At 37.5% G+C, this 23,123-nt stretch overlaps 1 long non-coding RNA gene across 2 annotated transcripts in view; it reads left to right on the top strand.

Annotated features, from left to right (window-relative positions):
- The first annotated feature begins 204 nt into the window (after nucleotides 1–204).
- LOC113939016 overlaps nucleotides 205–23,123 on the top strand; it is a 122,377-nt gene continuing 99,458 nt past the window's right edge. The window contains exons 1-3 of one of the 2 annotated variants that reach the window (XR_003525090.1): nucleotides 205–306; nucleotides 1,836–1,894; nucleotides 7,125–7,245. This is a non-coding gene — a long non-coding RNA (uncharacterized LOC113939016). Of the gene's footprint in view, nucleotides 307–1,835; nucleotides 1,895–7,124; nucleotides 7,246–23,123 lie in introns of those variants that run through there. The other variant, XR_003525089.1, reaches the window with a different exon arrangement.

Genomic DNA, 23,123 nt, shown 5'->3' with positions numbered 1-23,123 from the left:
TTAGAGGGTGCCGACTCAAGTTCATCTGTGGCCTTCAGCAGTACAATTATAAACACACTTCTAAACATCTAGTGAAATATCCCTGGACTTGGTGCCTGTAGTTTGGCAACGTCATTGTGTCTTTGTGACACACCAGTGATGTGACAACTGGGCAAGTTGCTTAGTCCACTTTGAGCTTAAGCTGTAAATTGGTGATGGTAGTAATAAGGAACTCATGAGGTACTGGTGAGTGTCAGCTGAGATTTCAGACATGTGTTGTAAAATCTTAAACATGCTACAAGTATAAGAAGCCTGACTATTCTCAGGGTAAGAAAAGACATATAAAAATTATTATTAAGTTCAATTCCATAATTCACTTACCACAGAAGTTTTCCTTACTATCAGATTTATTCAAAACTTGATTGAAGGAATTGTTCTTGCCTGTTTGAGAGAATCCTTTAGGCAGCCTGAATTCCAAACTTTATTCCACTTTCTCTAACTGGGCGTGGCTTTTCAGCTACTAGTCAGATGAAGGCTACTCTCCTCTTCTGGCCAGACTTACTCTTCCACTGGTTTTTAAAAATCAGTCTGGCAAATGCCCAACAGGTGGCTAAAGCAAAACCCATATAGGATGGAATGAAGTTTTCAGAATATTGATATTGATCTAGGCCTCAGATCTGCTTGGGGACTTAAGTGTGAAGGTCCACACTGACCAAGTGGGCTGTATTTCCTTCTCTGTCTTCATTGTCACCATCCCCTGCCCATCACTGATTATCATCTTAGTGCCAAGAATTCTAGTCAGCAGTTGACGTATGCTATTCCTTTTATGCTTTACCGAAGCTCTGTGAGATAAATATTATTACCCTCATTTTATACAGGAAGAGATTGGAACTTAGGGGGGTAACATTATTTTTCTTTTTCTTTTCTTCTTTTTTTCTTTTTTTTAACATTATTTTTCAATAAGGAGATGACTGAACCAGACTATAGATTCAAATCTGACTTCAAAGCTCATGGTTTTTGTTATCACACAAGTCTCTTACTTTTATTTATTTTTCTTACAAGTCTCTCTCTCTCTCTTTTTTAAGATTTTATTTATTTATCTGTTAGAAAGGGAGAGAAAGAGAGAGCACACAAGCAAGGGAAGCAGGAGGCCTCCCACTGAGCAGGGAGCCTGATGCGGGGCTCGATTCCAGGACCCCGGGATCATGACCTGAGCCAAAGGCAGACGCTTAACCGACTGAGCCACCCAGGCGAACCTACAAGTTTCTTCTAATAGCCAAACACCTTCATTTTGTAAGCCCACATTGGTACTAGCGTTCCCCTGAAGGCGGAGAGTCTCAAAATGGCCAGGGGGGTGGGGGGAGAAAAAAAACAACAGAAAGTAACACATTACAAAGATTAAGACTTGGGAGAAGAGGTATTTCTTACATTCTTATCACAAAATTTTCTTTGGACATAGGCCTACTCTTCCCTGGTCTTGCCTGATTTTGTTAAGGCTTTGGCAGATGAGTGTGATCATTGCCCTGGCCTCCTGTGGGTTAGAGTTTAGTTGGAGTATTACTTATAAGTTCTTGTTACTGTTGACTCTTAAAGTGTCTACCAAATGTATTGTCTAAAAATAAAAAGTATTCTCAGATCCCTAAATACTCAATAAGTAGATTTGATGGATATATCCTTCTTTGTGTTTCTTTCAGACTCTTGGTAAAACCCTACTGGGCTATTTGCTCCTTTTACACATGCTGTTCAGCACCAAATTAAAAGAATGTGAAGCCTATATATATATATATATCATGGCCCAGCTTCTAGCTCGCCTCTGGCCTTGCTGGTTCTTATTAATGATTCATTTCTTTTGACAGGAGCGGCAACATTTCAGGACTTCTTGGGTGGAAGAAAGTTGGCAGAGAGAAAGTCCACAGTGAGTAGTTAAACATTATATGAATTAATAACCCCCATCAATAGTTTAATGGATGAAATGCATTGATTGCTTTGAGAATTATGCTGAGGTCTACAGTAATAAGCAGAAATGTCTGATTTGACATCTTTTTTTTTTTATATGTCTGCAACGTAATCTACTACCAATTACACAACAACCCCACCGAAGGAGTGCTGAGTGGTCCCACTACAGTAGTAATATGTTATAAAAGCTCAGGTTTCAGGACAATTAGCTTCTGGCTGCAGTTTATTACCCCATTTGAGATTTAAAACATTTTTTTTCCATTGCATTCCAACAATGCTTATGTGTCTGGGGCTAACACTTTAAAACAATAATGGAATGGCAAATATCTGTCTGGCTGGAGTTTGTTCAAGAAGAAGGATGCGTAGTAGCATTAAAAAAAATCAAGACAGTGTGGACAAAACAAACGCAACTTCCTTAATTTTTCAAAGTGACCAGGATTATGTTTACCGAGGAAAAAAAAAAGCCTTTCATTAGTAGAAGATTCAAGAAATCTTTTGGAGAATATGATCATTCCTGCTTATTTCAAGACAATTTCCACATGATGAAAAAGTAGTCCATTGATAATTCATATTCATCTATATGTTTGGTGATCATCACCAGATTTCTGGTGTAAGATATATGAATCTCTCTTTGAATTGGCTGGTATTACAAAAAACTTGGCAATCAGGAATTTTTCAGATGATGATGTTGATGATGATGACGACAGTGGACTTTATTGAGGGTCTGTTCTGTGTGCTAAAACTTTATCGGGATGATCTTATTTAATTATCCTAAGTATCTCTTGAGTTAGGTACTATTATTTTCCCCATTTTACAGATGAGGAAATTGAGGCTTACAGTCAAGTAATTGGATGGTTTTAGGGCTAACAGAAATAAGTTTGTAGACTGGTGCTTTTGAAAACTAATCTAGGGCTTGAAACACTATGTATGCCATACTACCTGATGATGGTGGTAGTGGTGGTGGTGGTGGTGGTGGTGGTGGTGGTGGTGGTGGTGGTGGTGGTGGTGGTGGAGGTTGTGATGAAGATGATGAAGGCAATAATAAGAGACCTGGGGAACCTTCTTGTCAATCTCTTGTACATTTTTTTATATAACTCTTTCCTCCAGGAATCTGAGCCATTTTCTTTCCTGTTTTCCTTCTCCTAATGTCCATTTTGAATTATTTTATCCCAATCTAGTGTTTTTCCCCCTATCTCTCACACTGCGTGATCTGTTACTTCCTGTGGTTATTAAGGAATTGAGTCGGATGGGATGAAATGGGGATGTGACCCCTATCTCAGTAATTGCCTATGAAGACAGCTCAGTACAGGCCCCCACTTTTAGTGATGATGAGGGTGTCACTGATACTGGATTCCAAGAGCTTATTTTTACCTATAGTCAATCTACAGTATTCGTTTTTGATACCTTTTTCACCTCAGGATTTTAAACTTCTAATGTTGGATGTAACCAAGTCTAGAGAGCAACCCACATGAGTGTGATGTTTCTGCATCTAAAGCTGTGTGTTCAAACATGAATTTTGATATCAGGCATGTATTGATATACACCTTTTTTTTTTATCCCTTGGAATAAAGAATGCTGTCTATGAATTAAAATATTAGTATTTAGGGGTGCCTGGGTGGCTCAGTCAGTTAAGAGCATTACTTCAGTGCAGGTCATAATCTCAGTGTCTCTTGAGCCCCACATCGTGCTCTGTCTCTCTCAAATAAATAAACAAAATCTTTAAAAGATATGTTAATATTTAGAAAATTACAAAGAGAACCTATGCAAAAATGAATCGGGCACGGTAAATAAAATACGTGAATTAGCAAGTAAGCAATACTATTGTGTTGACCTAGAGGATATAGTGCATTATTAACTGTCTCCTGATATCAGCTCAGGTCAGGGTATTTCTCACCACGGTGTGTTGCATGTAATGCGTTAGGCCCAGGAAGGGTGATGCATCTCCTTCAGACAGATGGCTCTTCTTTGTTCTTACTCTCCTGAGGCTCTTCATAGCTCCTGGCATGTTGGCTTCCCACCCTGGAGTGGCTGGCAAAGGAGCTAATTGTTTCTCTCCATTCTCTCTGCTGAGGTTGGCTTTGGTTCTGTTCTTGGAGCGTTTTTTTATATGGGTCCATTACCTCCATGATGTCAGATGGGCTGACATTGGTGTCTTCTGCCTGGGATGCCATTCCCCAGCTCATCTATTTGGAAAATGCCTACTTATTCTTCAGAGGCTGCTTCAGCTTCATCTGTTCCTTGTGGCTTCCTTGCTTCTTTTCTTTTGCATTTTTCCCAGGTAGAATTGCTTTCTCATTTGTGTTGCCCTAACACTAAATGTATCACATTGCACTATAAATGCTTGTTTTGTCTTTCTCTGCTATGAGACTGTACTTAGGGGAGACTCTGGCTTATTCATTCCTTTTTTGTATCTGCAGCGCACAGCAGAATGTAAGGTACGTATGAGGTTTAGGGTAAGTGTTTCTTGTCCTGCACTGAGGTTCTATGTCTCTGATTGTGCTCCTCCATCCAAAGTTATTAAATATTATAATATTTGTAATTTACATACAATGCAGTAGATAATGATCCGGGAGCCATAATGTTGCAATATCTGTCATTGTTTTTTAACTACTTGGTTATCAATTTTATTATCTGTAAACTCAGAGGAATTGAAATTGAATTGAATTCATTTGCTTTTCATTCATTCAGAAGTTTATTCATTAATTCATTCAAGATAAATTGATCAAGTATCTGTTTACCCTAGACATTGGACTAGGTAACTTCCTAAGCATAAAATGCCACTTTTTTTTTTAGTTTAAAATACTGCATATTGGGGCGCCTGGGTGGCTCAGTCGTTGAGCGTCTGCCTTCAGCTCCGGTCATGATCCCAGCATCCTGGGATCGAGCCCGACATCAGGCTCCCTCCTCCGCGGGAAGCCTGCTTCTCCCTCTCCCACTCCCGCTGCTTGTGTTCCCTCTCTCGCTGTGTCTCTGTCAAATAAATAAATAAAATCTTAAAAAAAAAATACTGCATATTTCAGTTAGAATACAAAAAAGTTTGGATCTGTGTAGACACTAGAGTTAAATTGACAACACTGCTTTTATAAGCTGTGCTACTAAGAATACAATTAGACACAGTTTTGAATATAATTCATACCAAGATAATCACATTTTCTTTCTGAATCTCATTAATGCTTCCAGCTATACTATTTGTATCAACTCATCTTAAAATATCAGTTCCCCCAGTGATCACAGAGTAGGGTTTCTGGGTTACATCATAGTGTTTGTTTTGCCTTCTTAACTCAGCCAGAATATTGACCTAATGTATATTTTATAAATTTAAGCAGGTGTGGAAAGTCTTTGGGCTGAAGAAAATCTATGCATTTATTCAACAGATATTTACTGAGTGCCTAATATGTGCATAGAGTTATTTACTGAGTGTCTAATATGTGCCTGGTGTTAAAATATATGCCCAGGATATGAAGGTCAAGAAAAGGGGCCTCTGTCTTTGAGAGGTTTATAGACCTGGGGGGAGAAGCATAGATGTAAACACATTATGATGGAAGAATATTCAGGTTTTAGCCGAGAGGAGGAAATGTGCTCAGGTTTGGCTGAGGGCAGGGTGGGGACAACAGACTTGGCAGAAAAAAGTCTTCACAGACTTTCTTGGGTTCTAGTCTTGGTTCTTCATATCAATAGATGGTACTTGAGGTGAGTGTCAAGACATATGTATGCCCCCAGGCTGACAGTGCTGGGAGGAGGGAGAAGATTCGAAGAACAGGAAGTAGGTAGGATGAGCAGTAGTAACCGATGAATGTGAAATAATATATTATATTTAGGCAAGTAGGTAATATGTCATCATGATTAGAGAGAAAGAGACAAGCTGGATTGCAGGGATGCCTAAAGCTGTAGAGTAAACATGGGTAGGACTTTGTAGTCTCTTGGCTAAGATGGAAGAATACCAACTTTATCCTGTACGTAGAGGGAAATCCAAGAGGGACTTACGCAGTAGAGGAAGGGGGTCATTTTTAAAAAAACTACTAGAAATGTAAATGTGATTAAAAAATTTGCTGAATTTTAAAATATGAATTTGGAAGCTTAGACATACTCGCTTTCTTCTGTAAGCATTTTTGCTAAATTATTATTTTTTTAATGAATGGGAATTATTTATAATGCTCAAATGAGGTCACACTATGGAGATGAAATTGGGAATGGGAACTTTCATTCTATCAAAGTCTCCTTTACATACCTAGGATTAGGCCTTTATTAAATTATTGAATTCTACTTTTTACCTCTGGAGAAATAGAGATCCAGTATTCAAAGGTCACCTTTTAATGGAGGTTAAAATAAAGGCTTGGATTTTGCTCCTCAGACTTCAGTTTATGGATCTGAGGAGGAAAAAGAAAACGGAGAAACAAACTGCGTAGATTTAGACATTTTTAGTGAGGAAAATAAATATTGTTAGCTATATTCGCTACAAGTGAAAATATATCAGTTGCCGATTTTTTAAATGCCAAAACCACGGCATTTGATCTAGTACAAATTAGTTTTTTGCCTAGCAATTATTCAAGGGTTATTGATAAATCAGTAATAAATAGAAAACACCAAAACTAAGGCCTTCTGAACTAACAATGTCTACTCTGTTGGCCATTTATTGAGAGATTGTATATAAAAAAATACTTGGAAAAATTCTAATCTTTCTTCAGGAGAAAAAACAAAAATAAAATGTCATCATTTTGCCTTTCATTGGAACAATGTAGTGACTCCCTAATCGGTTTGTGACCTCAAATCTTTCCCTATTCTAATCTACCCATGCTGTGTTAGTTACAGAGCTCATCAATATGAAATCATACAAAGCTCATTTTTAATCTTGGTTCTGCAAGTTTCACTCTGTGATTCTCTGTTTTGCTAACTGCAAGACTGAAATAACAATACCTATTTCAAAAGAATGAGAGGTACTGTAAGGATTAAATGGAAATTCTTAGGTATGGGGACTTGTGCTTTGTAGGTCTACACATATTTATTGAGTAAAACAATGGCACACTTTGGGTAATGCCTAACTTTTCAACTAAGTTTATTTTTTATAGTTCTAAGCTAATTGCACTCAATTAGATAGATCCAGGTATAAAAACGATTTCATTTCTAATATCTGGATTGTGAAAATCCTCCAATTGTTGTATATGGAACACTATGAATGGAAATATTTTCAGGACATCCTGAAGCTCTAATGCTTAATATTTACACATGATTGCTTGTGGACAATTTGACTGTTTCCAAAGAGGAAGGCCAAGACCTATTCAGAAGTAGAAGAAAGCACTCCAAAGAAGGGATCACCTCAGTGGCTGTGAAGGTAAACTGACCTTGTTTTTAATGGATTGCAATGAATTTCTGCCTTTTACAAAACAGTATGCAATTGTTATTAAGAAGCCAAATGGGTAAAGAAAAAGGGATTGTATACCATTGGGAACTGGGGAAATCAATGAAAACAAAATCTTGAAAGTTGATAACTGGTAGTTCTAGTATTTTACTGCTGGGCCCAACTAGATTCAGTAATGAACCTGGTGAATCTTGAGCTAGTGAAAAGACAAGAGTACCTGAGCAGCCACCCACCAGTATGTCAGAGAGCAGCAGGGACTGGGGTCTTTGGATTTCCCAGTGCCTTCTTCTAAGTTTTTTTTATTATTAACAGAGAGAAGAAGCAGAAACACATCACTTTAAAGTAGTGTTTCTCAAACTTATTGCCTAGACCCCTTTACACTCTTAAAAACCAATGAGACCAAAGAGCTTTTTGTTTATTTGGGTAATATCTATTAATATTTACCATTATTAGAAATTAAAAATGAGAAATCTCAAAAAATTATTAGTGTATTTGTAATAGCAATGAGAAATAGTTACATGTCAGATGAAGCAACATATTTTAATGAAAAAGAACTATATCTTCCTCCCCCAAATAAAAAGATCACATTGTTTTACATTTTTGGAAATCTCTTTAATGTCTTGCTTAAAAGAAGACAGCTGAATTCTCATATATGCTTCTGAATCATTCTGTTTCAAAAATTTTTTTTAAAGATTTTATTTATTTATTTATTTATTTGAGTGATAGAGAGCACGAATGGGGGCAGGAGCAGAGGGAGAGGGGCAAGCAGACTCCATGCTGAGGGCAGAGCCCAATGTGGGGCTCCATCTCATGACCCTGAGGTCATGACCTGAGCAGAAACCAAGAGTCGGACGCTCAACTAACTTAGCCACCTAGGTGCTTCCATTCTGTTTCTATGTTTTGTTTTGGTTGAATTACAGGAAGAAAATCTGGCCACATAAATATGTGTATCTGGAAAGAGAAGAATAATTTAATAACCTTGTCAGATAATTATGGATATTTTTTCTTTGATATTATACCAAAACTCTAGAAAAGGTACTGTCTTAAAGTTCAGTTGCAATGTAAATTATGAGATACTATCAGTGAATGTTTTTGTGCTCTAATAGATATCTACAAACAACATTGAGTGGATCTTCTAGCCCTACAGGAGTTTTTGATATTGTGCATTGGTTATATAGGGAATATTAATTCTCTAAGTTATTGGCTAACTAATTTATGTGGATCCTCTAAACATTGACACACTTCATTATATTGAACAATCACATCTGTTACTGCCATCACAAATCACATCAGAAAAGTTTTGAAATATTGGGACACTGTCATGCTCATGGTGATGGAAACAATTTTTCCAAAATGCTAATTTTTGCTGGAAAGCTTACATTTTATCATTAATGACAAACACTACCTGCTGTTTTTCTGGAAATGACAGGTTTATTTCACTGATTGATTATAAGAAAAATTTTCAGAAACTTAACATGAGATCTACACTCTTAACAGATTTTTTAAAAGTATAATATGATATTGATATCTATAGGCACAGTGTTGTACAGCAGATCTCTAGAACTTATTCATCTTGCATAACTGAAATTTTGTAATGTTGATTAGGAACTCCCTATTTCCCCCTTCCTAGCCCCTGGAAACCACCATTCTCTTCTTTGCTTCTTTGATTTTGGCTATTTTAGATAGTGGAATCACACAATATTTGTCCTTCTGTGACTACTTTATTACACTTAGTATAATGTGCTTAAGGTTCATCCATGTTGTCACATATTGCAGTATTTACCCCTTTTTTTTTAATGTTGAGTAATATTCTATCATATGTATATACCACATTGTCTTTATTCAGTCATCCAACAAACAATTAGGTTATTTTCACATCTTGGCTATTGTGAATAGCACTGCAATGAACATGGGATTGCTAATACCTCTTTGAGATCCCAATTTTAATTCTTTTGTATAAATATCCAGAAATAGGATGCTGGATCATATATCGGTTCTATCTTTAATTTTTTGAGAAACTTCTATATTGTTTTTCTTAGTGGTTGCACCATTTTGCATTCCCAACAAAAGTATACCAGAATTCCAGTTTCTCCATATCCTCACCAACATTTGCTATCTTTTGGTTTTTGTTTGTTTATTATTTTGATAATAGCCATCCTGCAGATGTGGGATAGAATTAGTCCATTTTCTTACACCATACATGAAAATCAATACAAAGTGGATTGAGGACTTAAAACTGTAAAACTCCTAGAGGGAAACCTATGGGAAGAATTTCATGACATTGGTGTTATTTCATAGATATGACAACCAAAAGGACAGGCAACAAAAGCAAAATAGACAAGTGGGACTACATCAGACTAAAAAGCTTCTACAGGGGCACCTGGGTGGCTCAGTCATAGGCGTCTGCCTTCAGCTCAGGTCATGATCCCAGGGTCCTGGGATCGAGCCCCACCTTGGGCTCCTTGCTCAGTGGGAAGCCTGCTTCTCCCTCTCCCACTCCCCCTGCTTGTGTTCCCTCTCTCACTATGTCTCTCTCTCTCAAATAAATAAATAAAATATTTAAAAAAAAAAAGCTTCTACATAGAAAAGGAAATAATCAATGGAGTGAAAAGGCAACCTACAGAATGGAAAAAACCACATATCTAATAAGTGGTTAGTTTCCAAAATATGTAAGGAGCTCTTACAACTCAATAGCAAAAAAACCAAAACACAAACAAAGAAAAACCACAAACCAAAAAACAAACCAAACCCCCCTCCCAAAAAACAGCAACAAGAACAACAATAAAATTAATAATCCAATTTAAAAAATGAGCTAGGGAAGGGCACCTGGGTGGCTCAGTCAGTTGGGCGTCTGACTTGGTTTCAGCTCAGGTCATGAGCTCAGGGTCTTGGGCTGGAGCCTTGCATCGGGTTCCACGCTCAGCGGGGAGTCTGCTTGGGATACTTTCTCTCTCTCTCTCCCTCTGCCCCTTCCCTCCCCCCCAGCTCTTTCTCTCTCCCTCAAATAAATAAATGAATCTTTAAAAAAAAATGAGCTAGGGACTTTAATAGACATCTCTCAAAAAAGATACGTACATGGCCAACAGGTATATGAAAAAATGCACAATATCATGAATCATCAGGGAAATACAAATCAAAACCATGATATATTGTTTCATTCATTTCTGAAAAATTATCCACCAGATACCCAAATCTGAATAATTATATTTTTAGACTTTCAAGTAAAGTAGTGTTTATAAAAAATAATGACTAGTTCAGCTTATAACTCAGAATTATACAAGGGTATTTTTTTTTCTCTGTAGACAGTAGACGTGCTTTAGGCCTACCTCCCATTTCATCACACAAATGACTAAAAATACATGTATGAAAAATTCTAGATTTAATAAAATGAATAACTTTATTACTTCATCATGATTTCTTAAGTGAAACTGGCTCTATATATATATATGTATGAAACTGGCTCTTTTATGTATATGTGTGTGTGTGTGTATTTTATGAATATATATATATTCATATATATATTTTATGAATCCAAGGCAATGAAAAATGCAATAACAAATATGGTTTGATGGCATTGTCTTGATTAATAGTAAGGTGCCAGCCTTGCTTTAGCACTATCAAAACAAATGTCAGCATAGGGGAAAAGGCTAATCATGTCTTTATATTATCATAAAAAACAGTTTTGCTTTCTCAGACAACTTGAAATGGTCTTAGGGACTCCTAGGACATTGTGCATCTCAGTTTGAGAGCTGCTGTTCTAATTCGCAAAGCCATTTCACAAAATTGTATTATTTCTTCTTTACATCTGGTCGTTTAATAGGCGAGGTTGGAATACTGGCAGAGTTAAGGGATATTTTCAGCACATAGTACATTTTAGGAACTTAAAAATTTTTGTAACAGGAATGGGTAAACTAGAAATACCTACAATGCAGGTCTCCTGACATCTGATTCTGTGTTCCTTTTACTGAAGATTTAACCTTTAGATTAGAGTAGTTATATGGAATAGAGAGCACCCAATGGAAGGTAGAGGTGAAGGAGGAATACCTAAATCTCTAATCTTCACACTATACCAGAACTCTAAATCAATCTGTATGTCATTGATTGGTAATAGTTACCTTAATTATACTACAAAACTTCCTGGGGTGATTTTAATTCATTGGCTTCAATCTATGTAGACCATGCTCTCTGAGATACCAATTTCTTTACTACTCCAGCCTAGCCTCCCACTTAACTCCCTGTGCGAACACAGGCAACTGTCCTGAGAGAAGAGTTCTTTAAGTGAAGAAGTGTAACTCCTCAAAGAAAACAGGGGACAAGCATAAGACAGCAGGCCAAGGGGCAGGCTCAAATAAAACTGGCTTAGGAGAAATACTCTAAGTATCACAGAGATGTTTTCCCTCTTCCTGGGAGGTAGCTGTTCACATGAACACAAAACAATGCTTGCCAATGGTTGCCTTCAGAGGGAAGTCCAAGGACTACAAAATAAATTAACTTCTACTGCTAGTTCAGACAAATCAGAACCATAGAAAAATTCAGACTGGTAGGGTGAATTAGCATATACTTGTTCTATGAACACATGGAAAACTTAAGTTTCCAGGGAGGTGCTTTTGGCACCTTTATGAAAGCCACATTAACTCAGGGAAAAGCTGATAGTGACTAACAATTCCTACAAAAGGCTATTTTTAGAAGCAAACCTGCTGAAATCATAATGGTCAGTCAAGAGAAGGACTGGCCCAATGACCTAATTACCACTCAGTGGGGAAACTAAAACCAGCCCTGGAAAATTGCATCAATATTATGGCCTTTAATGGGCACCATTTTTAAAAATACCCATGGCTATCCTAAAAATTTTCCCTTTCTTTATGAGTAACCACATACTGAGAGCCAGTTTTATTTTGAAAAAAAAAAAAAATCTTCAAATTTCATGACAATCCCACCAAAAGCTCTGGTCCTAAAAGGTTAACTAGGTAATTAATCAAATGAGCAATTGTGCTCCTCTTTCTGGTACATCACCTGGGCTCAGATGCCTAAGAACATCTCATTAATTAATTTAGTGCCAAGTAGGTGAATACCTTCATATTTGAAGATCAGAGCATTCTTAGAAATGCATTTCTGTACACAGCTGCATCTAAATGCATTAGTAATTGCCTCTGCTCTTGATAGATGCCTTTATTCTATTTGTATTTTTTTGATAGATGCCTTTAAATTTCTTTTCTTTGCTGCAACAAACATGCTACTGAAAGAGTGAGAAATTACCAAATGGACTTGCCTCAGTTTTAGTGTGCATCTGTGGCCATAGTTCCAGAGCCTCAGAGGGAAAGTCATCTAATTAAAGGAGATGTAAATCTGGAAAGCACATGAATTGGCAATGAAAAGTAATTAATCCATTTATTCATTCAATCAACAGTTACATAGTAAAGGCCTACTGCCTTGTACATATTGCAAAGGATACACAATGAATAAAACAAGAGAAGGCTTCGGCTCTCCAAGAGTTCAGGGACCAGAGTCTTCCAAAAAAATTCTTGTTAACTAGATTTGACTAATTCAGTATATTCCAGCTATGAAGTATTTGGTTAAAACATACAGATAACAAAGAAAATGTTTTAAGAAAGTTTTAATTTCCAGAATAATAGCCTAATAAGTTCAATCATTGTAGCCAACAGCTGAATTGTTGGTGTAAATAAATCATTCAACTGAAATTTTAACTTGGAATCTTCAAACAAGTTTTCCTGGCTTCTCTTCATCTTGTGCCCAGAGCCCCTCACTGAGGTACAGCTTTCATCAAGACCTGAGCCTTTCTTCATGTTGAGAAAGTACAGTGTTTTTGCCTCCCTCTCTCCCATGGCTGATTAGAACACATTGGAGCTTCTCAGACACCCTTACACTCCCTTCCACCTGTTTGTTTTAAACTGGGCTCTACAGCTGTTCCCACGTGCTTCCCCTTTCGGCTCTGCACCATCATTCTGATATGCTTCTCGTTCACCGACTATCTCACTCTCCCACCAGCCCCAGAATCCCTTTTGTTCGAAGATACATTTGTCTGGGCCTAAAGGCAACGTGCGCAGTTTCAGAGCATATAGTTTGAAGTATAAAGATTCTTTCAGAGTTTTTATCAAAGTCCTTATTGTTGTGGTCTGTTTGCACAAGCCATCATGGCCTTCTAATTCCTCAGCTATCTGCCTGCAGGTGCAACAAACTTTTCTATGGGCCTTTTTGAATTCTAGAGGCCTAGCTAAAGGTTCCGTTTAAAGTCCTATCTTTTTATTCATGGCACTTCTGGAAAGTTAGCAATAAAGCAGACAATTTCTATGAATTAAGTACCTCCAGATCCAGTGTTTTCATCTTTAATGTCTAAATTTCAAAAGTGCTTTAATTTTACCCCAGCTGTTTTGTTCCCTTTCGTCTCATAAATATGTCAAACTTGCCAGGTTTTGCCTAGCTATCCTTTGTGATGAAACTGAAAAGCGGTTACTTGTTAAATACTATTTTTCCCTCCTGATGTAGGTTACACAAATCCTCATGAGGGTGCATCAGAGTTTATTGGGTCTTGGGCCCCAACCGCACACTTTTATATAGAAAATTGAAAACTTTCTGTTGTTCATCAAAGCCCTGGATAACGTTCATGTTGCCTTTTGGTGAGATTCACCAGGGACTGACGCAGTCCTAAAGCTGTCTCTACATTAATCAAGACTAGAATTGTATGATCTGAAACACTTTCCTACTCATATAATATTTGTTCCTTTTTACTCCAGATAAGAGTTTAGTGCAATAAAAAAAAGATGAGATCACCCCTCTTCACACCTGCTATCACTAGATTTCAGCCTCAGCTCTCTGAAAGACACTATTTTTAATTCCTTTTAAAGGTCAAAACACATGCGCCAGAAACAATTCTGAATGGCCAATGAGACTGAATTCTTACTCCCTGGATAACACACTCTTGTAGAGGTCAGCAGTAAACATGCAATCAAATAATTATTAAGGTAATTTCAGATGATGATCATTTTTAGGAGAAAAATGAAACCAGGTAATGGAGTTGAGAGTGAGCAGTAGGAAATATGGATATGGGGAGGTGAAAGCTTCAGCTCGAAGGACAAGATGAGAAAGCTTCTCTGAGGGGCTGACATTGGAGCTGAGAGAGCATCGATGATAAATGGGTGCCAGATGTGAAAAATTGGAGGGAGGAGCCTTCCAGGGAGAAAGATGGCAAAATGCAAAGTGGTGAAGCTAGAAAAAAAGTGGCAAGAAAACAAAGTGGCTGAACAGCAGTGAAAGAAGTGGAAAGCTTTTGGGGGAAGAGGTGGGAGAGGGCATGTAAGTTTTCTAGACCATGGTAAAGACGTGGGATGTTTTGGCCATTACAATGAGCAACTATTGATCCTTGAGACACACGTGAAATCCCGTGAAATTTCTCTCTATGCAGTCCTCAGTGTTTGGCTTATAAATTACCTTCCCTTGGTAACTGAATATCAGAAGTAGCTCCAGTTCCACAATATATCTGCTGGTTATGAGTCATGCTGTTTCTCCCTAGTTTTCAGTGTCTAGCTTGGGTTCCTGGCAGCTACTGGGCAAGTCTGGTAATGCCGGCCTACAACCCATATGTTCCATTTTTAATTTTATATAAAGCAACATCAAATAACTGAAATTTTTAGCAAACTTAGAAATTAGTTTCTAATATAACAGGTCTTAGGAACTTGCCTTTTTGTTTCTCATTTTCATAGCACACAAAATAGTTTAGTGAAGATTTCTTATTTAAGAAAATTGAGGATAAACTTTTATGATATCCAGTTGCTGCAAAGCTGGTGGTATGTTCTCCCTGAGGAAAAGTCTGAGAAATAGAGTTCCTTATATCTTTTGGCATTGAAGAGATTATAGTCTATCTGCGAATATCAGTGGTACATTGCTTTAGTGAAAAGCTACTTTCTTGACTGTAATGGACATTATGCTTCCTGCCTAGGACTCTTCAAATGGGAAATCATGAGATTCCTAGCTAAGTTCACCTGCTGACCATAATCATCAAACATTTATTGAGCACTGGATTCTATGTAGAATACTGCTGGGCATTGGACAAGGAAGATGATCACATTCATCTGCAATAGTGTGTAATTCCTAAAATGTAGTTGAAATGTCAAGAACACAAGGAGGGCATGAGTTACTTTTCCTTTAGCCTTCAATTCACTTAACTCTTGATGAGCAGGTACAAATTATCAAAGCATCTTCTTTTTCTTCTACAATGCTCTGCTAAACTCCATATCCCTAAAAGTCATCTCTCAGAATCTATGAATAACTAAGATAGGATTTTTGTTTATCTGTTTAGTTCCGTTTGGGTCTCATCTGAATTCTGCCTCTTAAAATTTGTTTGGCTAAAAAGGCAATAGCCCCGGGGGTACCATGACATCTACTGTCAAAACCAGCTTCTTGAATTTGCAGCTCACATTTCTTGCTAAATATGAAGAGACCTTCAATCCAACCTTTTAAAATGTGTTGAGCCTACTTTAAGGAGGTTGTCCCGCTATGTATCTGTCCTCATCCAGTATTTTCTCTCTCAAATTTGATACTGATATCCCAAAGGGAAAAAAAAGTCAATGCCATCTATGCTTACCTCTATAACCTTGAAAGGATAGTTCCCATAAACTTTCTTAGGTGCAATTATAACCGCTAAATTTAAGAAAAACAACAAAAATCACTTCTAGTTTATATTATGTTAAACCAATGGCTCTCAACTGCAAGTGAGTTTGCTCCCTAGGGGGTATTTTGCAACTAGAGACATTTTTGATTGTCACAGCTCAGGGTAGGGGGGGCACTACTTGTATCTAGTGGGTAGAGACTAGAGTGGCTGTTAAACTTTTACAATGTACATGACAGTCGTCTACAACAAAGCATTACCCAGGCAGAATGTTATTACTGCCCAGGTTGAGAATCATTCTTAGGAAACTCTCAACCAATTTGCCTTTTATTTATCAATAGTCACAAGGCTTCAGTGTAGAATATATACTTGTCATTTGCTGAAATAGTGAAATTTTGCTAAATGATTTGTTAGGTATTTGTTAGGATTTTAAATATAATATTTTTTGATACTTAAGTCATTCCATGGTATCGCTGGTTGCATTTCCAGTGATATAATTTTGTTATGCAATAAAAATCATGGTGTTTATTCCAAGACTGCTAAAAGTCCTTTGCCAAGTTAATGAAGAAGGCTAGTCTGAATATGTTTGGAAGGTTTAAAGATGTGTTCTAATTAGAACTAAGTTGTGTGTAAACACACACTCATACTCACACATATATATCCAAGTGCCATGTTTCCATCAATAATTTTGCATTAAATACCTTGTAAGGTATTTACAACCTATATGTTTGTCGGAGGAACCAGATCAATTATTGAAATCTATAGGGTGAATCACAAAACTACATAATACTTAAGTTCAAATATTTTCCTAGTACTATTTTCCATTTGAAATCAAATAAACAAACAAAAAAGCTTTTATAGGGATGCCTGGGTGGCTCAGTTGGTTAAACGTCTGCCTTTGGCTCAGGTCATGATCCCAGAGTCCTGGGATCAAGCCCCGCACCGGCTCCCTGCTCCGCAGAAAGCCTGCTTCTCCCTCTCCCACTCCCTCTGCTTGTGTTTCCTCTCTCGCTGTGTCTCTCTCTGTCAAATAAATAAATAAAATCTTAAAAATAAGCTTTTATAAATTCGGTTTATCCCAAGCTCATTTGTAATTGTCATCACGAGAGAAAGAGGAAGAGAAGAGTCATCAACTTGAAACATATTTTCCCAGGCTTTGCTAATTGGATTATTTTCCACTGCTTGTTTTTAGTAAATAAATCAATTTTGAACATAAACTATCAAGAAGGATTTAAATATCAAAATGTTTATGATATGAATGAGTTTGGGGGTTGGCTTTTGAGAAGGGTTGGTTTACTTTAAATGGTATAGTTTCACTTTACAAGTCTTCCAACCAAAGAGACCAAAGGAATTCTGACAGGGGTGCAAACTTCCTGAGAAATCACCAGAATTCCACAGATGATATTGATGATTTCTACCTTAGGAGAGTATGACCTGCATCCTATAAACAAACTCTATAGCCAGGCCAATGGTTAGGCCACAAGAAATAGAGCATAATGATACAGATATGGTGGCATTCAAGACTTGGTATTTATAAGCCATTTCCCCTGGGGCAGCTTCCAACCCCCTATGTGGATTTATTTTCCCAGTGATTATCTCTTCTTCCCTCAATGCATTCTTTGTGCTTGCTGGACTGGTTTGAAGTGTGAAGGTGAATGCACTGGGTGTGTATGTGGGAAGAAGTCCACACCACTACCTAGAGGCTGTTAATCATTCTCATTGTTATTTTAACATTGAGAATATATTTTATCTCTGGGACCAGAACCTACACACAGGAATCAGGTAACCACCTTTTCAAGATTGGACTATACAACATTATTATTTTATGTAATCAGACTTGTTCATGTCTTACAAGGATACAAGATCAGCTCTTTGAATTCTCCTGTGCAATTTCTATAGGTGACATAGATTTGTATAACAAGTCTTTAAATATTGGTTACTTGATTAAATTCACCCCTTGTTATAAGATGCACATTTATTGCCAGCACAAAAGTGGTTTGATCTTTTGGCCTCAATAACACCGAAGGGAATAACAAGTGATCGTGGCCTTAATGTTGTGATAGGGTTTTTTTCTCTATTATTTCTCTATCTTTCATCCAAAGACACACACACATGTATATATATATATATATATACACGTGTGTGTGTTTTTGGTGAGATATCTGAAATCAATCTTATTTGATACCAAATTTATTTCAACATAAACAACGGTAAATTATGTCACTGTTTTACCAACTATCCATGAGGTGGAGAGCTGGACCTGATTGCCGACTCTCAGTGCTTGGTCATATATGCTTTGTACATATGATATGTATGATATGCATATTCCTTTCAGGTCAAATTTACTTTTACTTTCAATCTGTTTCTGGGAGTAGAGATACCTTCTTATCTCTTAGGTCCAAATACCTTAACTACTACTTTATTTGATCCCATTCAGTACTGACTGCTTCCTTAAACTTCACATACCATCAAGCCTCTAGTAGGAAAAAAATTAACACTGAATATTTGTATCCCAGTCCAAGGGGAGGTTAGGAGACAACTGAATGAATGGGTGAGCAGGAGAGCTTGCTTACTGATAAATGGTGGCTTCTTGGCTAAATTATTTCACTAGAATTATTAGATGTTTTACTTTAGAAACATAAAATTATATTACTAAAGAAACCATTGAAAATGTATAGATATGGATAAAATCCGTAAAAATTAGAATCTTTCATACCATAAAAAATGTAAACAGAAAATATCTAATATGATATCACAAACCCAGAAAACAGGTCTTTATCCCATTTCTCAACGCCATTGGCTAGATTCATTCAGGGACAAGACAATTACCCTGATATACCAAGCCTGCTGGCAAGCATCTGCAAACAATGCATTAGTACTGGACAAAGTTAAACTGTTTCTAAACAAAAAACTGAAAATTTACAGTGGAGTGCTAAAACAGTGTTTTTAGATTTTCCTGAAAGCTTGTACTACTCCTGGTAAGGAAAACTTGGTATGTATGACAAAAAGGAAAATCCTGGAGAAAATTCAGCCTGTGTCACTGTGTGTGTGTGAGTGAGTGTGTGTGTGTGTGTTTGGGGTGCTTTTAATACCTCCTTCTAAGACACATGTATCTTGAATTTAACCACAGTTGAGTTTATTAACAAAATAATTTAGTGGAGCCCTTGCATGTTTCTTTTCTCCTTACTGTTGTTCTCTGATACATGAAGATAAGGGGTGTTCGACAAAATGTACCAAATGCTACTGAATTGGATCCAGAGTCTTTCGATAGGGATTAGAGTTTGTGGAGGTGTCATTGTAACTGCGGGTAGGGCCTTCAAGGGGGCATCCTATTGTCTATGGAAAGAGTAATTGATGAACCATCTAGTGCTGTTGGGATACATGATTTATAAAGGGAAGCCTGACATTCTAATGGTATCACTAAGCAGTGGCAGGAGACAAAAGAATGAGTGAGCTGCTCTTTATTGGGAGAACATGGTGTCATAGGCCTTTCAGAAGAGTGATCAGACCTCAGGAAATGTTCTGCCTCCTGCGTGGGACCTGGATACGGTCTGGAAGTTTGACCTTCTATGCTGCCCTTTCAAATACTAGCTAGAAAATTGTAGCAAGCTATTTGTTGTCTACCTTAGAATGTGTACCTTAGAATTTTGAGAAAAAAATGGGCAGATAGAAAGATTGAAAGCAGTGATGGGCTCATGCATAAAAGAAATGGCCAACCAAACTCGGTTGTTTGGTAGCTTACAAACATACATGATGACAAATGTGAGCACTAGACTCATGTTAGCTCTATTTTCCAAGTCCTTTATAGGACAGAAGCCACAAGACCACATTTTACCATCTACTTAGCATTAGTTTGGCAAAGCAACCTCAGACATAGAATTTAAGAATGTGTTCTCCTGGACCATAGCATTACAATTGTTTTGCTAGCAAAAGGATAAAATAAATGTCTATTCAAGGTAATTACTGTCCAACTTACGATTTTTTGTTGTTGTTGTTTAGCTTGTAATAAACCCATAAACCCAGCTCAGTTTATTGTAGTGGGATATAAAATAGTCCCTATATAATATTATAAATCCTGCAAAGAATTAAACATCTGCCCTTTTTTTTCCCCTGGCAATGTGCACTTTAACTCAAAACGTCTGTAGTCAGTGACCAAGAGTAAATACATTGGGAAAATGAAAGTCCTCCAGTTCAACCTTAGTTTTACTTTGGGACTTATGTAATATTTATGTGTATTTCCAGGTGACAATGAAAAGTATAAGGACCTTAGGAGATGAAATAACATATTCCCTGGGCTAGGAACCTGTTATTGGAAGAACTGGAGCAGTGGGGCGAACGGCTGGAGATGATGGGAGTGTGGCACCAATCCATGAGAGCAACTTCTTGCTGAATTCCTCCTGGTGCTCACTTTAATCAGAGCAGGCTGTCATGGCCTTGGATGGTGAACAGCTCATTCCAGTGTGCCTGGGACTTCCCCAGTTCTAATACTGAAAGTCCTGTGACTCAACAACTCCCCCAACCCTGGGCAAACCAGGATATTGTTCACTCCAGCCCTGCAGAAAACAGCCAGCTTCTCAGGAAGCAAAATGCTTTACAAGAACCCCTGCCGGGGGCGCCTGGGTGGCTCAGTTGGTTAAGCGTCTGCCTTCGGCTCAGGTCATGATCTCAGGGTCCTGGGATCGGGCCCGGCTCTCTGCACAACAGGGAGCCTGCTTCTCCCTCTGCCTGCTTGTGTGCTCTCTCTCTATCAAATAAATAAATAAAATCTTAAAAAAAAAAAAAAAAAGAGGAACCCCTGCCTCTCTTCATCAGAGTCTCTGTGAAGCCAAGATAAGCAGAATGCACTCCTCACTTTCAGGATACCAGAATTTCTTTGGTACCTGGACTTAGTTATTTTGGTCTTTGCCTCTCAAATATTCTTTCCTTGGTCCTAAAGACAATCTCCTAATCTCAGGTCAGGTTAACGTTTTGACGTACACTTTTGAAGTATCCTCCGTAAGTCACTTACTGTGTTAAGCTTAAGTGGGGCAAGGTTCTATGTTATCTACTCATCCTACTGACAAAGGGCACTTTTGTACTCAGTAGATGACATGGATATTCTCACACCTTTCAGAGCCTCTCTTTGCTTTGATAGAGCAATATCCATGGGAGGGGGAGAAAACTGACAAAGATCATCTGCAGGATAATAACTTTTATTTCAGGTGTAGCACATAGTTTTTATTATGTAAGTGTATTACATTTGCTTGGAACAAAATCTACCATCAGGAACTGGGACAACCCCCAACCCTAAGCATCTTACCTAGAAGGGAAGACTTGGGGAGGTTACCAGAGGCCAAGTGCAACGTGCCGTTCCTAAGTCAGCCTACTGTTGAGGTATCCATGCAATCCGGGGTTACCGCATGATCCACTGTGTACCAATTATGCCATTCATATGCTTCATTTACTATACACACATCAGAACTGGAGTTTATCTCAAGGGCAAAACCCAAATCAGGCCACCAAAGCCACAAATCACGTAAGCCTGCAGTAAACACCCACAGAGAACAGTGCCGCATGCACTATGTGTCTAGGGATGTGTACGTGTACATTGAAAGCTAAAACGAGGGTACAGAGTGAAGATAAGGGAAGACCCCAGACTGTCATCATCCAGGGCACAACATTTGACAGATACAATTAGAAACCAGAAATGCAGCTCACCCATTCACCCAGGAATTTTTTGGCAAAACTTGAAAGATACCGGTATTATGTCCTCACAATGTCAGCTTTGAGTTTTGAGCCTTTTTGATGAACTGTTTTACTCTGTCCTTCTGTCAGAGCACCAGTGCCTTCAACTGGCCTGCCTTACTCATTTCCTGATAAGTCATCAGGTTCTTTATTTGTGTTAAGTTTCAAATGACTGAAGACACATAAAGTTATATTCCTCACACATACCAAAACCTGCAAAGAAAAGGAAAGAGTTTGGTAAAGTGGGGTTTCAAACAATCAGTTAGATGAGGCAGGATTTATTTGGTCGTGGAGATCTCCAGCACTTAAAATCAAATCTCTGAGTCACTGCCCAATCCGTACACTGTCTCATCCTGAAGAAGATGCTCCACCTGAGGAAGCTATTGAAATGCTTCAAAGAGTGTCCCTTTTAACTTGAGTCCAATACCCTTTGTTCTCTGAGTGAAGGGGATGCACATAAGGTATTGACTGCAATTATCTTTATAGGATACCAACAATGTCTCAGGGACAGTTTTGATTCTGTCAAAGGAAGGAGAAATTTGAGACAGAACATGGGGAAGATATCAATCTTAATCATAATGATTTGATCTTTCTTTGTACAAGTAAGCACTCTGGATTCAATAACAAAATTGCCTGGATAAAAAAATATTTTGCTCAAAAATTTAAAAAGTTGTACATAAACGGATTGGTACTGGTATCACTAAAATGCAATAAATTCTATACAATTTCCTAGTTCCATGTAATTCACTGACATAAAACAAATTGGTTAGGGGAAATTTGTGTGTGGATGTGTGTGCATGTGTGTTTTCCTAACAGCAACCACTCTTAACTGTTTCTCAGATCAATCCTAATGTGTATACTAGACCTATATAATATGTAATCAATGAGTGACACCCAAAAGATTAGAATAATGAGAATCAGGTGCCTCTTTGTAATAAAGCTATATGTTGTTACAGGTTTTAGAAGATTGTGCCACAAAATTTTTTGTCTGTTAGCTGGAATTTATTGAGTGCTTGCTTGTGACAGGCATTGTGCTAAATGCTTCACATAAATGGTCTTATTTTATTCTTTAAAAAAACTATATATTAGAGCTGTATCAGTATTCTTTTTAAAATAAATAATAAAACAGATTTAGAAAGGACATTTCCTCAAGTTGTTATTATATTAGTTATAGTAAGTATAAATATTCAATGATTTAAGGAACATCTATATTTCTAATGAGTGTCTGAGTTTAAAAAATAAGATGCAGTCTTTAATCTATATGTAAAGCAGTCATATGAAAACTGAATTCATCCCAGAAAATTAGGACGCTCTGCATTAAAATTAAAATTTAAAAAGGTGTAGTAACCAAATAGGGATACAATTTTTAACATTATTTTATGAGCGAGACAAAGCACACCTCTTTTAAGTAAAATAACATTTTTAAGTTACTCTTCCAGTTGACTTAAGAGTACAAAGGTCAGCTTTTGACAACTGAAGAATGGA

The sequence above is a fragment of the Zalophus californianus genome, chromosome 16 (genome assembly GCF_009762305.2).
Source record: "Zalophus californianus isolate mZalCal1 chromosome 16, mZalCal1.pri.v2, whole genome shotgun sequence".
NCBI lineage: Eukaryota > Metazoa > Chordata > Mammalia > Carnivora > Otariidae > Zalophus > Zalophus californianus.
Note: the sequence above shows the minus strand (reverse complement) of the source record. Positions and strands in the feature narration are given on the sequence as shown.